Here is a 14,090-nt window from a genome sequence, read left to right on the forward strand (position 1 = left end):
CCGACCTCCTATCCCGACCGCCTATCCCGTCCTCCTATCCCGACCGCCTATCTCGACCGCCTATCCTGTCCTCCTATCCTGTCCTATCCTGTCCTCCTATCTCGTCCTCCTATCTCGACCTCCTATCCCGACCTCCTATCCCGTCCTCCTATCCCGTCCTCCTATCTCGACCTCCTATCTTGACCTCCTATCCCATCCTCCTATCCCGTCCTCCTATCTCGACCTCCTATCCCGACCTCCTATCCCATCTTCCTATCCCGTCCTCCTATCCCGTCCTCCTATCTCGACCTCCTATCCCAACCTCCTATTCTGACCTCCTATCCCGCCCTCCTATCCCATCCTACTATCCCGTCCTCCTATCTCGACCTCCTATCCCTACCTCCTATCCCGTCCTCCTATCCTTATCTCGACCTCCTATCTCGACCTTCTATCTCAACCTCCTATCTCGACCACCTATCCAGACCTCCTCTCCCGACCAGCAATCCCGACCTCCAATCCCTACCTCCTATCCCGTCCTCCTATCAAATCCATCTATCCCAACCTCCTATCTCGACCTCCTATCCCAACCTCATATCCCAATCTCCTATCCCGTCCTCTTATCCAGTCCATCTATCCCAACCTCCTATCTCGACCTCCTATCCTGACATCCTATCCCGACCTCCTATCCCGACCTCCTATCCCGTCCTCCTATCCCGTCCTCCTATCGCAACCTCCTATTGCGAACTCCTATCCCGACCTCCTATCCCGACCTCCTATCCCGTCCTCCTATCCCGTCCTCCTATCCCGACCTCCTATCTCGACCTCCTATCCCGACCCGTAATATGTGTACCAGGTATTGAAATATCTCCAGCAGTACGGAAGTTATGTGGGAACATACATTTCCCATTGATTTGCATGGGACTTTAAACAAAAACCCCGACCCTCACAAATGGGGGTAGTTAAAGGTTAAATTAACTATCCTATTTTTTAAGTGGACATATAAGTAACATGTGACCAAGTATTATTGAAATATCTCCAGCCGTTTGGAAGTTATGCAGTAACATATATTTCCCATTGACTTGTATGGGACTTTTAACATAAACCTCGCCCCTGGCAAATCGGGGTGGGTAAGGGTTAAAGCACCTATCCTATGTTTGTTGTTGACATATAAGTAACATGTGTGCCAAGTTTCATGTTAATATCTTTAGCCGTTTGGACATGATGCTGGAACATACACACACACACACATGTTGAGTTTTATATATATACTAGCTGAATACCCAGCGTGGCCCGGTTCAACAAAGGAGGAAGCTTTTAACTTCATATCCCCTCCTCATATATTGTTGTCATATCCCAACCCCATATCCTGTCCTCATACCCCAACCTCCTATCCCGTCCTCCTATCCCGACCTCCTGTCCCGTCCTCCTATCCCGTCCTCCTATCCCTACCTCCTATCCCGACCTCCTATCCCATCCTCCTATCCCGTCCTCCTATTCCGTCCTCCTTTCTCGTCCTCTTATCCCGACCTCCTATCCTGTCCTCCTATCCTGTCCTCATCCAGTCCTCCTATCCCATCCTCCTATCTCGTCCTCCTATCTCGACCTCCTATCCTGACCATCCCATCCTCCTATCCCAACCTCCTATCCCGACCTCATATCCCGTCCTCCTATCCCGACTTCCTATCCCGACCTCCTATCCCATCCTCATTCAGTCCATCCCATCCTCCCATCCCGTCCTCCTATCCCGACCTCCTATCCCGTCCTCCTATCCCATCCTCCTATCCTGTCCTCCTTTCTCGTCCTCATATCCCGACCTCCTATCCCGTCCTTCTATCTCATCCTTCTATCCCGACCTCCTATCCCGGCCTCCTATCCCGACCTCCTATCCCGGCCTCCTATCCCGACCTCCTATCCTGTCCTCCTATCTCATCCTCCTATCCCGACCTCCTATCCCGTCCTCCTATGCCGACCTCCTATCCCGTCCTCCTTTCTCGTCCTCATATCCCGACCTCCTATCCCTACCTCCTTTCCCATCCTCCTATCCCGTCCTCCTATCTCGTCCTCCTATCTTGTCCTCCTATCTCGTCCTCCTATCCCAACTATCCCGTCCTCCTATCTCAACCTCCTATCTCGACCTCCCATCCCGTCCTCATATCCTGACCTGTAAGATCAGTACCAGGTATTGAAATATCTCCAGCCATACAGAAGTTGTGTGGGAACATACATTTCCCATTGATTTGCATGGGACTTTGAACAAAAACCCCGACCCTCACAAATGGGGGTAGTTAAGGGTTAAATTATATTTTAAGTGGACATATAAGTAACATGTGACCAAATATTATCGAAATATCTCCAGCCGTTTGGAAGTTATGCAGTCACATATATTTCCTATTGACTTGTATGGGACTTTAAACATAAACCATGCCCCTGGCAAATGGGGGGGAGTAAGGGTTAAATCCCCTATCCTATGTTTGTTGTTGACAGATAAGTAACATGTGTGCCAAGTCTTATGTTAATATCTTTAGCCGTTTGGATTTTTTTGTGGAACATACATACATACATACACACACACACACACGTTGAGTTTTATATATATATATATATATATATATATATATATATATATATATATATATATATATACCATGTATGAGTGAGAAAAAAAATCCTGCATGGGAGGGGGCTTATAGATAGATATTTTTGTTTGTTAATATAGATTTGTGTTGTTCAGTCATGGTATGTGTTGTTGCAGTGTTAGTCAAGGTATGGTGGTATTGTTGTTCTGTTATGGCGTTGTTATTCAGTCACTGTATGGCGGTATTGTTCTGTTTTGTTATGGCAGTGGTATTCAGTCACGGTACGGTGGTATGTTTCTGGTATGGCGTTTTTATTCAGTCACGGTATGGTGGTATTATTCATGTATGGTGATGTTATTTAGTCACAGTATAGGGGTATTGTTCTGTTATGGAATGGCATTATTATTCAGTCAAGGTATGGTGGTATTGTTCATGCATGGTAGTGTTATTTAGTCACAGTATAGGGCTATTCTGTTATGAAATGGCATTATTATTCAGTCATGGTATGGCACTATTGTTCTGTTCTGGTATGGTGTTGTTCTTCAGTCATAGTATGGCGCTATTGTTCTGTTCTGGTATGGTGTTGTTCTTCAGTCACAGTATGGCGCTATTGTTCTGTACTGGCATGATGTTGTTCTTCAATCATGGTATGGTGGTATTGTTCTGTTCTTTTATGGTGGTGTTATTCACTCACGCTATGGCGGTATTGTTCTGTTCTGGTGTGTTGGTGTTATTCAGTCACGGTATGGCGATATTGTTCTTATCTAGTATTGTAGTGTTATTCAGTCACGGTATGGTGGTATTGTTCTATTCTGGTATGGCGTTGTTATTCAATTATTGTATACTGGTATTGTTCACACAAGGGGAACACTAGTTTACAGATGGGACAAAAATACATTTTTTAGACCGAAAGCCAAATCACAAAGGGTTGAAGCTGCAAAATTAGGTTTCGCCTAGGGCAGCAAAAATCCTCAGTAGGCTCACTTCTTTTACATATCTTTTAACTGTGAAATGTGTCTAATGAATAAAGATGAGTTTATTGTTCGGGCAATTGTCATTTGTACTATATTGCAGCTACATTGGTTCAGTTCAGGTCCACATGATTTAATTTAATTCAGGAACATGATTGTTGATAGGTAAAATATTGAGCAGGTCTGTGCAACCTCCTAGCCTCTTTATTACTCACTATAGGCTTAGTGAGAGATCTTCAGAAGAGACTTACTTAGGAGGTCTATTTTTATAGCAGGGTAGGATATCCCTTCCCCTAAGAGATCATTCTTATGACATCCCCATCATTGTGCCGCTGTAAAGGATGTAGGGGAAAATTAGCATTTAGAATGTGAGTCAGCCTCACCAGAGGCAACATCTGCAATGAGTTTGTATGTTCTCCGTATCTCTGAGTGAGTTTCCTCCAGGTATTCTTGTTTTTTTGTCCCATCCTCTAAAATATAGGTTATTTAGAAAATTAGATTAAAAGCTCAACTGAGGACAGGGCCTGATGTGAGTGATGACAATCCCTGCTGAATTTATAGAACTAAATTAGGTATTATTTGTTTTCCCTTAGCCCTGTCAGCAGCACAAGGCTCTATCCCCATGCTAACAGACGTTTTCTTAATAACATAAGGGGGTGGAGTTTGGGGAATTTCTTTAAAAGGTGAGCTATTCATCGAAAAATTTTATCTGTCCTATTTGTTTAAAAGAAATCCCCATCATTGTGCTGCTTGGTCCCATACAGTATATACTCGAGTATAAGAATATAAGAATGTTTTACCACAAAAAACTGGGAAAAGTGATTGACTTGAGTATAAGCCTAGGGTGGGAAATGCAGCAGCCCCTGTCATCATCCACACTCCGCAGCCATCGCCCCAAAGGCCCTCTGTCATCCTCCACAGACACAAATTCACAAATTTGAAATGAGAAGAGATAGGTGGGGTTGGTTATGGGTACAAAAGTGGCTCAGCAATGTAGAAAAATAAAAAGAACAGTTATCATTGAGGCAGGACCATTTATGACTACTCATTACTGTATTTTACTGGCCGATAAGGAAGGTCACAAGGAAACCTGGAAATAATGGGTACTGCTGGGCAAAAGCAAATGATAAACACAGTATGCAAATGAGCTTTTCTTCTTTTCTTTTCTTTTCTTTTTTCTTTCAATTTAAACACACAAATATTTTTTCAAACAGAGAAATGCAAAAAGATGGAGCACTCACCGGGTCTTTTAACAACGAAGAACTTCCAACTTCCAACATAGTTGGCGTTCTCTTGGAGTGCGGGAGAGCGTTAAAAGACCCAGTGAGTGCTCCATCTTTTTGCATTTCTCTGTTTGAATATATGTCTTACCATTGATGTGAGCTCCGGAACGGTCTGTCAACTGCAGGAGTTATAACTAGAGATGAGCGAATCGAAGCTGACGAACCCGAATTTGTTACGAATTTCATGAAATATTCGATTTGCAACGAATGCGAATATCCCCACAATTCGATTGCACGAATCACTTAATTAAACTTCATTTTACAGCGTTCCAGGCTATTGGAGACCTAAAATGGCGGATCCACATGTGAGTATATGGGGCAGGGGATTATGGGAGGGCGGGAAACAGCAGCGGGAATGAAGGTAGGCGGGATGACCCTGAATCACATGTGAGATGCAGCCTATCAGTATTCATTGACCCCTATATAATCGGCATCTTGCCTCTCTTCATTTCATCTAGGCACTCAGAGAGAGGGAGAGAATGGGACTGCGTGTGTCTGACTAGCTTATACCACAGCGTTACACTGCAACTGCTAGTCACATCAGCATTGGGGAAAGACAGGAGTGCAGAGTGCTTTGCTGTTCTCACTGAGAAGGATCATTGATAGCTAAACCTCCTATTCACGTTATTGAGCATTGCAGCTGAGAGGGGCAGATAACTGTTAGCTGCTTCCTACAGATCAACAAGCTGCCTGAACTTTATCAACCATCTTATTTTTTCATTTTTAAGCGCAATTCAGTGTTTTTTTTTTTTGCTCCACAAATCATCTGCTGCTCAGAAATGTGTGACAGAGTGCAATTTAGGGTTTAATCCCTGTATTTTTTTTTTTTTTGTGGCACTGCACTGTTGGGTCCTGCTGCTGTTCACAAATACGTTCTTTTTCAGCGGACTGTAGTGCATTTGTCTGCCCTCATATGTGCATAACACATGCCTACATCAAAGCAGTCTACTATTCTGTATCTGTAACAAGTGTAGATACAGGGAAAGTCCTGACTCCTGGCAAAAGTAAGCACCTGCTGGTGTTTTAAAAAAAATACTTATTTTTTTCTGCGTATAGTTGCGCATATTACTGCCCTCATCAGTGCATACCGCATAGGTACATCCAAGTATTGTACCATTTTGTACCTGTTAATCTGTCAAGGGGCTACATACTGTCAAAGTCCAAACAATAGTATTAACCGACTGGTGTTTAAAAAAAATAAATAAAAAAACAGAGTTTTTTCTTCGTATAGTTGCGCATATTACTGCCCTCATCAGTGCACACCACATAGGTACATCCAAGTATTGTACCATTTTGTACTTGTTAATCTGTCAAGGGGCTACATACTGTCAAAGTCCAAACAACAGTATTCATCCACTGGTGTTTAAAAAAAAAAAACTGAGTTTTTTCTGCGTATAGTTGCGCATATTACTGCCCTCATCAGTGCATACCGCATAGGTACATCCAAGTATTGTGTACCATTTTGTACCTGTTAATCTGTCAAGGGGCTACATACTGTCAAAGTCCAAACAATAGTATTCATGAGCTGGTGTTTTTCAGAAAAACAGAGTTTTTTCTGCGTATAGTTGCGCATATTACTGCCTCATCAGTGCATACCACATACGTACATCCAAGTATTGTACCATTTTATACCTATTAATCTGTCAAGGGGCTACATACTGTCAAAGTCCAAACAATAGTATTCACTGGCTGGTGTTTTAAAAAAAAAAATTGAGTTTTTTTTGTGTATAGTTGCGCATATTACTGCCCTCATCAGTGCATACCGCATAGGTACATCAGAGTATTGTACCATTTTGTACCTGTTAATCTGTCAAGGGGCTACATACTGTCAAAGTCCAAACAATAGTATTCACCGGCTAGTGTTTTAGAAAAATACTGATTTTTTTCTGCATATTATTGCGCATATTTCTGCACTCATCAGTGCATACCGCATACGTACATCCAAGTAGTGTACCATCTAGTACCTGTTAATCTGTCAAGGGCCTACATACTGTGAAAGTACAGCCATAAGTAATCACCTACTGCTGTTCTAGACAAATACTGTTTAAAGAGTAGTGTAGCGTATTGTAATACCCTCATATACGCACTGAGTATGTCAGGCAGAGAAGTGCCAGGACGAGCACAGAGGAGTGGAAGAGGCCTAAATACTTCAAGCAGAGTTGGCAGCAGACTAGGGGTGAGTGGCAGCAGGAGTCGCAGTGAGAGGCTTGAGCTCCCGTTATCATCCAGTGGTTGTGTCTCGACCAGCAACCCATCTGCCATCGTCGATTGGTTAACTTGCTCATCCACATCATCACAAGTGACATCTGACACCCCCAGTCAACAGTCGGTGGGTTCCTCAGACACAACCCTCAGTTGGCATGGCCCGGGAGCAGTCCCTGTCCTCCCATTGCCTTTGTCCTATGCTGTTCCCTGTCCTAGAGAAGTATCTTATGCTGTGGGTTCAGCTCCACTATTTACTGAGGACGATCTAATTGAGGACAGTCAGCAGCTACTGCCCAGCCAAGAAGGGGAGGAGACATGCGCCGCTTGCTCCGCTAATGCGGAGAGTGACGTGGGAGGCGGTGTTGCAAGGGTTCAGGGTCCTGAAGCAGACACTATTGGGGAACCTGAGGAGGACATCAGTGATGTGCACACAACTGTTGATGATGATGAAGCCGATCGCAATTGGGAGCCGGGTGCAGAAGGGGTTTCATCATCAGGACAAACTTACCTACTACAGAGAGATTCTACGTAGTCAGTTGGCCGATGCCTACAGCTATCATGCCCCCTCCCGTAGGCTTGCATTGAGGGGCGGAGCGTGACATCACACGCCACCGGCCCTGTGGTCGCCGGTAATCAGACCCGGAGGGAACACGCTTCAGGAACTGATTACAAACGGGGTGCCACGTGCAAGATCACGGGGGTCCCCAGTGGCGGGACTCCCGCGATCAGGCATCTTATCCCCTATCCTTTGGATAGAGGATAAGATGTCTAAGCACCGGAGAGCCCCTTTAATGCAAATTTCAACATTGATCTTTAAATGTAAGGGGTTATGAAACCCTCTTGGGTACTGTGAATGCCTGCTCCTGGCTCATCCTGTGTCTTTCAGGAACTACTAGCCTCACTGATGCTTCTGGCCTTGGGCCTTTAATTTTTGTAAGTTTAGCAGTAGCTAATACATGCTTAATGCTAATTTCAACAATGATCTTTAAATTCTCGGCGCTCTGCCAGGGCCTTCGCCTACCCCGCTGGGGCTGATCAGAGCACCTCACTAAATCATCCAATCGGTAGTAGAGACAGGCAGTGTGTACAAAGGCCAGGGACTTAATGAACCCGAGCTTATGACCAGCACTTAGTTGGAATTCTTCTTTCATGGCAAATAATTGCAATCCCCGATACCTATCACGAACGGGGTTGAGCGGGTTACCCGCACTTGTCGGTGAAGGATAGACACACGCTGGTCCGTTCAGTGTAGCGCGTGTGCAGCCCCGGACATCTGAGGGCATCACACACCTGTTATTGCTCGATCTTGCGATTGATCGTGCAATGTAAGGGGTTATGAAAGGCTCTTGGGTACTGCTGATGCCTACTCCAGACTGCTCCTGTGTCTTTCAGGAACTACTTGCCTTCATGATGCTTCTGGGCTTGGGCCTTTAATTTTACGATTGGTGAAATAGATACATACATGCTTAATTAAAATTTCAACATTTATGGTGCAATGTATGGGGTTATTATACCCTCTTGGGTACATTTTTTTTCAAATTATATGATAATTTTCTCAGTAATAAACTTGAATTTTCAAGAATAATAACCATTACACCATTGAACGCTTGTTGTGTGTGATTCCTTAATTAAAATTGTCAAAAATAATACAGAGATGGATGAACTCTGCTTCTTTATTTCAGAAAACATTACTTAAGAGAAGAATGTCTTTTTGTGGTCCACCGTCCTGCATTATAGAGTCTTCTGGACTCTTGGATATGCGCTTCTTCTTAAACAAAGGTACACAAACCAAAAATGGCTGGTCAGGGCAATGGAGATGTTGCGTCTACATCTCACGGCCACATGAGCCCTGTGGGGGCTTGTTGGATTTAGTCCTTCGTACCCACAAGCTGGGGTCTGGGACCCTCAAAGTTTGATTTAAATTTCAAATAAAAAAATCAGACATTTCAATGGTCTACTCATGCATCAGCCAACTCCAGGCTGTGTCATTCAGGCAATATATGGTTTACTGTTGGCGCTGCTGGGCCTGGGTCTGGGAATTTTAAATTTTCTCATAGGTAGCACCCGCTATCCAAAATCTTTTTTAAAAAAATCCTAAAATTGTGTTTTTTGGGGGGATTGTGAAGCCCTGGTGTGTACTCATGCATCAGCCAACTTGAGGCTGGGTCATTCAGGCAATATATGATTTACTGATGCCGCTGCTGGGCCTGGGTCTGGGAATTAAAATTTTCTCATAGGTAGCACCCGCTATCCAAAAGTCTTCTTCATAAATTTCTACAATTGTTGTATTTTTTTGGGGGGTTGTGAAGCCCTGCTGTGTACTCATGCATCAGCCAACCCCAGGCTGTGTCATTCAGGCAATATATGGTTTACTGATGGCGCTGCTGGGCCTGGGTCTGGGAATTTCAAATTTTCTCATAGGTAGCACCCGCTATCCAAAATCTTTTTGAAAAATTTCTAAAATTGTGTTTTTTTGGGGGGGGGGATCGTGAAGCCCTGCTGTGTACTTGTGCACCAGCCAACTCCAGGCTGTGTCATTCAGGCAATATATGGTTTACTGATGGCACTGCTGGGCCTGGGACTGGGAATTTCACATTTTCTCATTGGTAGCACCCGCTATCCAAAATCTTTTTCCAAAATTTCTAAAATTGTGGTGTTTTTTGGGGGGGGATTGTGAAGCCCTGCTGTGTACTCATGCATCAGCTAACTCCATGCTGTGTCATTCAGGCAATATATAGGTAGCACCCGCTGTCCTAAATCTTCTTCAAAAATAAAAAAAATTGTTGTTTTTCTTAGGGATTGTGAAGCCCTGGTGTGTACTCCATGCTGCTTCCTGCTACACTCTGTCAGCCTGTTGGTCCGGTGGCAGTGTGCTACTCCGCCTCCACATCCTCCACTGTGTCTTAAGCCTCCACTGCCCGGACAAGTCTCAGTGGCCCTTCAGCATACCATGTGTGCAGGGCACTGTTCTTCACATGGTTTGCCTTGGCGAAAAGTCTTGGAAACAGTGGCCGGTCAGGGCAATGGAGACGTTGCACCTACATCTCACGACCACATGAGCCCTGTGGGGGCTTGTTATATTTGGTCCTTCGTACCCATACGCTGGGGTCCGGGACACTCAAAGTTTGATTTAAATTTCAAATAAAAAAAAATGATGGCGCTGCTGGGCCTGGGTCTGGAAATTTCAAATTTTCTCATAGGTAGCGCCCGTGATCCAAAATCTTTTTTTTTTAATTCTAAAATGGTTGTGTTTTTGGGGGGGGGGGGGGGGATTGTGAAGCCCTGCTGTGTATTCGTGCATCAGCCAACTCCAGGCTGTGTATTTCAGGCAATAAATGGTTTACTGATGCCGCTGCTGGGCCTGGGTCTGGGAAATTCTAATTTTATCATAGGTAGCACCCGATATCCAAAATCTTTGGAAAGAGTCTCCTAGGACTGTATCCACCTTTTCCAGCCCACGGGAGCACCTGAATGCTGAACTAATTTATGCAGGAAAAGGCATCAACTGCCGAGCCGAGAAGTTCGTGACAAATCGAATTTACTGTACGTTCGCTCATCTCTAGTCACAGAGAAGAGGAGGAATCATACAATATGGTGTTCTGAAGTAATTTATTGTTTTTTGCTTACGTGTGCCAAATTTATCAACCCCCCCCCCCCCAGTAATTGTATGATAAATATGTTGCATGTAAACAAAAATAAATAACTTCAAAACACACTTTCTAAAGACAACAATAATAAATCTCCTTTATTTACTTATTGCATTCCCTTACCCCTTTCTGCCCTGCGCTGATCAGGTTGATGCACTTGTGACTGCACAACCATACAGTTCCCCAGTGGCGTCGCCGTGGGGGTGCAGGGGGTGTGGACCGCACCAGGTGACACCTGCAAATGTGACATTACTGTGTATTATCCCTATACTGTGACATCACTGTATTATCCCTGTACTGTGACATCACTGTATTATCCCTGTACTGTGACATCATTGTGACATCATCACAGGACCGATTCCCCATGGCTTGCTCATATGCATCTCATTAGTTACTTAGTGTTCTTTGATTTGTTTTGACAGACTGCTTGGTGCCCCTTTAGTGGATGACATGGTACACTACGCTAATGGATGACGAATTGCCTTCCTCCAGGACTTTGAAGAATTTTGGGCCCACAGACTGCATAGTCAGATATCATCACAGTCTCAGGAGTATATTTTTGGCTTGGAATCTCTTTTGTGGAAAAGTAACAAATGAACTATCTATACATACTCCAACACTCTATTGGTGTACTTTATTGCAATACTTCATCATCTCATCAATGGATTCTCTTTTGTGGAAAGGTAACAGATGAACTATTTATACATACCCCAATACTTTATTGGTGTACTTTATTGGAATACTTTCTCACTTCACTGGGGCTCATATCTGGCTTGGAGATATACATCTATATGAGGACTCTTCTCTCTTGAGTGACTCCATTCAGAGCCTCCTGGATTTAATACGCTCATTGCCTATATCATATATATATATATTTTTTTTCTTACCACCAGCCTCCTCCACAAGATTATTTGATATTTTGATTGTTTTCCTTCCTTCCAAATTTTGGAATAAGTATTAAGAATTAAAATTCTTCATTTACACTTAGTGTAATTATAAGTTTGTTTCACTGTATCATGGTATTGTATGGGATACACAGGTGGAGTGTTGGATGTAGTAACATATAGATGGATATGGGCATAATAGCATTGCATGGTGCACTAGGTGGGATCTATGGCATGGATTTCTACGGCCCAATTTTCATAGGATTTAAGGGTTTTTTTCATTACATAAATTTACAAAACATGTTTTGCTAGTATGTGCTATTGTGGGGGCCATATGATGTATATACATGTTTAACACACATCTATATACACACGTTGTAGCTTCCCTCTTTCATAATAAACATATATACTGCCTATTATTCAGTGACAGGAGTTTATCTGCCACAATATGGATATATTGTGCAGACACATTATTTTTCACATGTAGTATTTAGTGAGCACAATTTTATTCATTTCTTACCTTATGCATAATTCCATTATTATTCTAACATATGCAGAAACTTTATACACACACACACACACACACACACACACACACATATATATATATATATATATATATATATATATATATATATATATTTATATAGGGGAAAATGCAAATCAGCTCATTACATCACCTTTTCAGGCGATGTTCCCTGGTATCAACTTAGCTCCAGTTATGGAATATAAAAAGCTAATCGGGATTAATGCCAAGCCAGAACTCTCTTTACACTTTTTTCTTATACATAATTAATTTGTCTCAACACATCATTATTATTATTTATATCCCACATTATATTCTTATATATATTTTATATTACTTTATTGTTTTATTTGAATCACATCACACTGATTTTACACTTAAAAAATGTTCTTAATATACAATTATTATCATTCTTACCTTAAATTGTCCTTTATTATATCCTTTTTAGTTAAGCTTATAACCTCATATTTTTGCATGCATGTTTATAACATATATAACATATACACGTTTATAACACAATACAATTTCCCAATATCTGATCCTTTATCCATCTATGCGTGCCATCATCCAACTGAGCATGTGCAGCAATTGTTATAAGCAGCCTGAATAATCACTGAAAATTATCTTTATTTATGCCTTTTTATGATCATATTAACTTGTATTTTCAGGTTGCCACAATTGAGAATTTTCCTAACCTGGGTGACAGAAAATTTAGATTTTAATAAAAACAAAACGCGAGTACTATGCTTTATAATTTCTTACTAAACTCAGCAGCATATAGTTAATGGATGTATTAAATAATTTTTTTTATATATATAAAGTGTAAATAAACATATGGTAGCTAGGATGGAACCTAGTATGATGTCCATAGTATCAGCCAATCAGATGATAATACAGGTGATATCAGTAAAGGCCATCTAGACTACTTCCTTCTTCTTTGCGATGTAGAGAACGTAGAACAGGAACAATTAGTAACAAGTAATTGTAGAACTTGAGAACAAAGTTGAATCGGGAAGTAATGGAGTATTCCATCGATGAGGATCATTACCATGGGTAAGGATGAAGTAATCATTGTTGAACTGAAAGAAAGAGAAATAATCATAGGGATGGCTTCTGGGAGGGATAATACTCGCGTTTTGTTTTTATTAAAATTTAAATTTTCCGTCACCCAGGATAGGAAAATTCTCGATTTTGAGGCAAAACAAAACGCTTCGTATTATGCTAGTTCAAAGCTAGTCATAAATATTATAAACTCTAATTAATAAAAAAGAGAAATAAAAAAGGAAAAAATTAATTATAACAATAACATAGAAACATGAGATTCAGGTCTAAAATACAGTAACCCCCGACCTACGATGGCCCCGACATATGATAAAATCGACATACGATGGCCTTTTATATGTTGGGGCCATCGCATTAACTGCTTAAGCTGCTGTCGGATAGCAGTTTAAGCATCCCTGGCAGGTTCGCTTACCTATTCCCGCTGCTCCGGGTCCACTTTGGGATCCTCCGGTGTCTTGCGCATCTTCTCCAGGGTCCGGGCCTCGCTTTCCAGCGTCGTTATTACGTCACTACGCACTCCGCGCCGGAGCAGCAGCGTAATAATGTCACCAGAAAGCGAGGCCCGAACCCTGCAGAAGATGCGGAAGAAGCCGGAGGATCGCGAAGAAGACACCGGAGCAGCGGGACAGCATCGGGAGCCCCTGGGACAGCATCGGGAGCGGTGAGGACCTGGTCCGGAGCGACGGGGACAGGTGAGTACAGCTTCCTATACTTTACATTGCACGGATCCCTCAACATATGATGGATTCGACAAACGATGGGTCGTTTGGAACGAATTACCATCGTATGTTGAGGGACCACTGTAGAAGGTTTTAAAGGTGGAGTCAGAAGACCAATTGACAGCTTTCAGTAAGTCTGATAGAGAAGCACTGGATTGAAAAAGTCTAGTGGAGACGGCACTCCTAGTAAAATGGGCAGTAAATTATGAGGTATCAACACCAGCTAAATGTAAGGTAT

Source organism: Hyla sarda, chromosome 7 (assembly GCF_029499605.1).
Source record: "Hyla sarda isolate aHylSar1 chromosome 7, aHylSar1.hap1, whole genome shotgun sequence".
NCBI lineage: Eukaryota > Metazoa > Chordata > Amphibia > Anura > Hylidae > Hyla > Hyla sarda.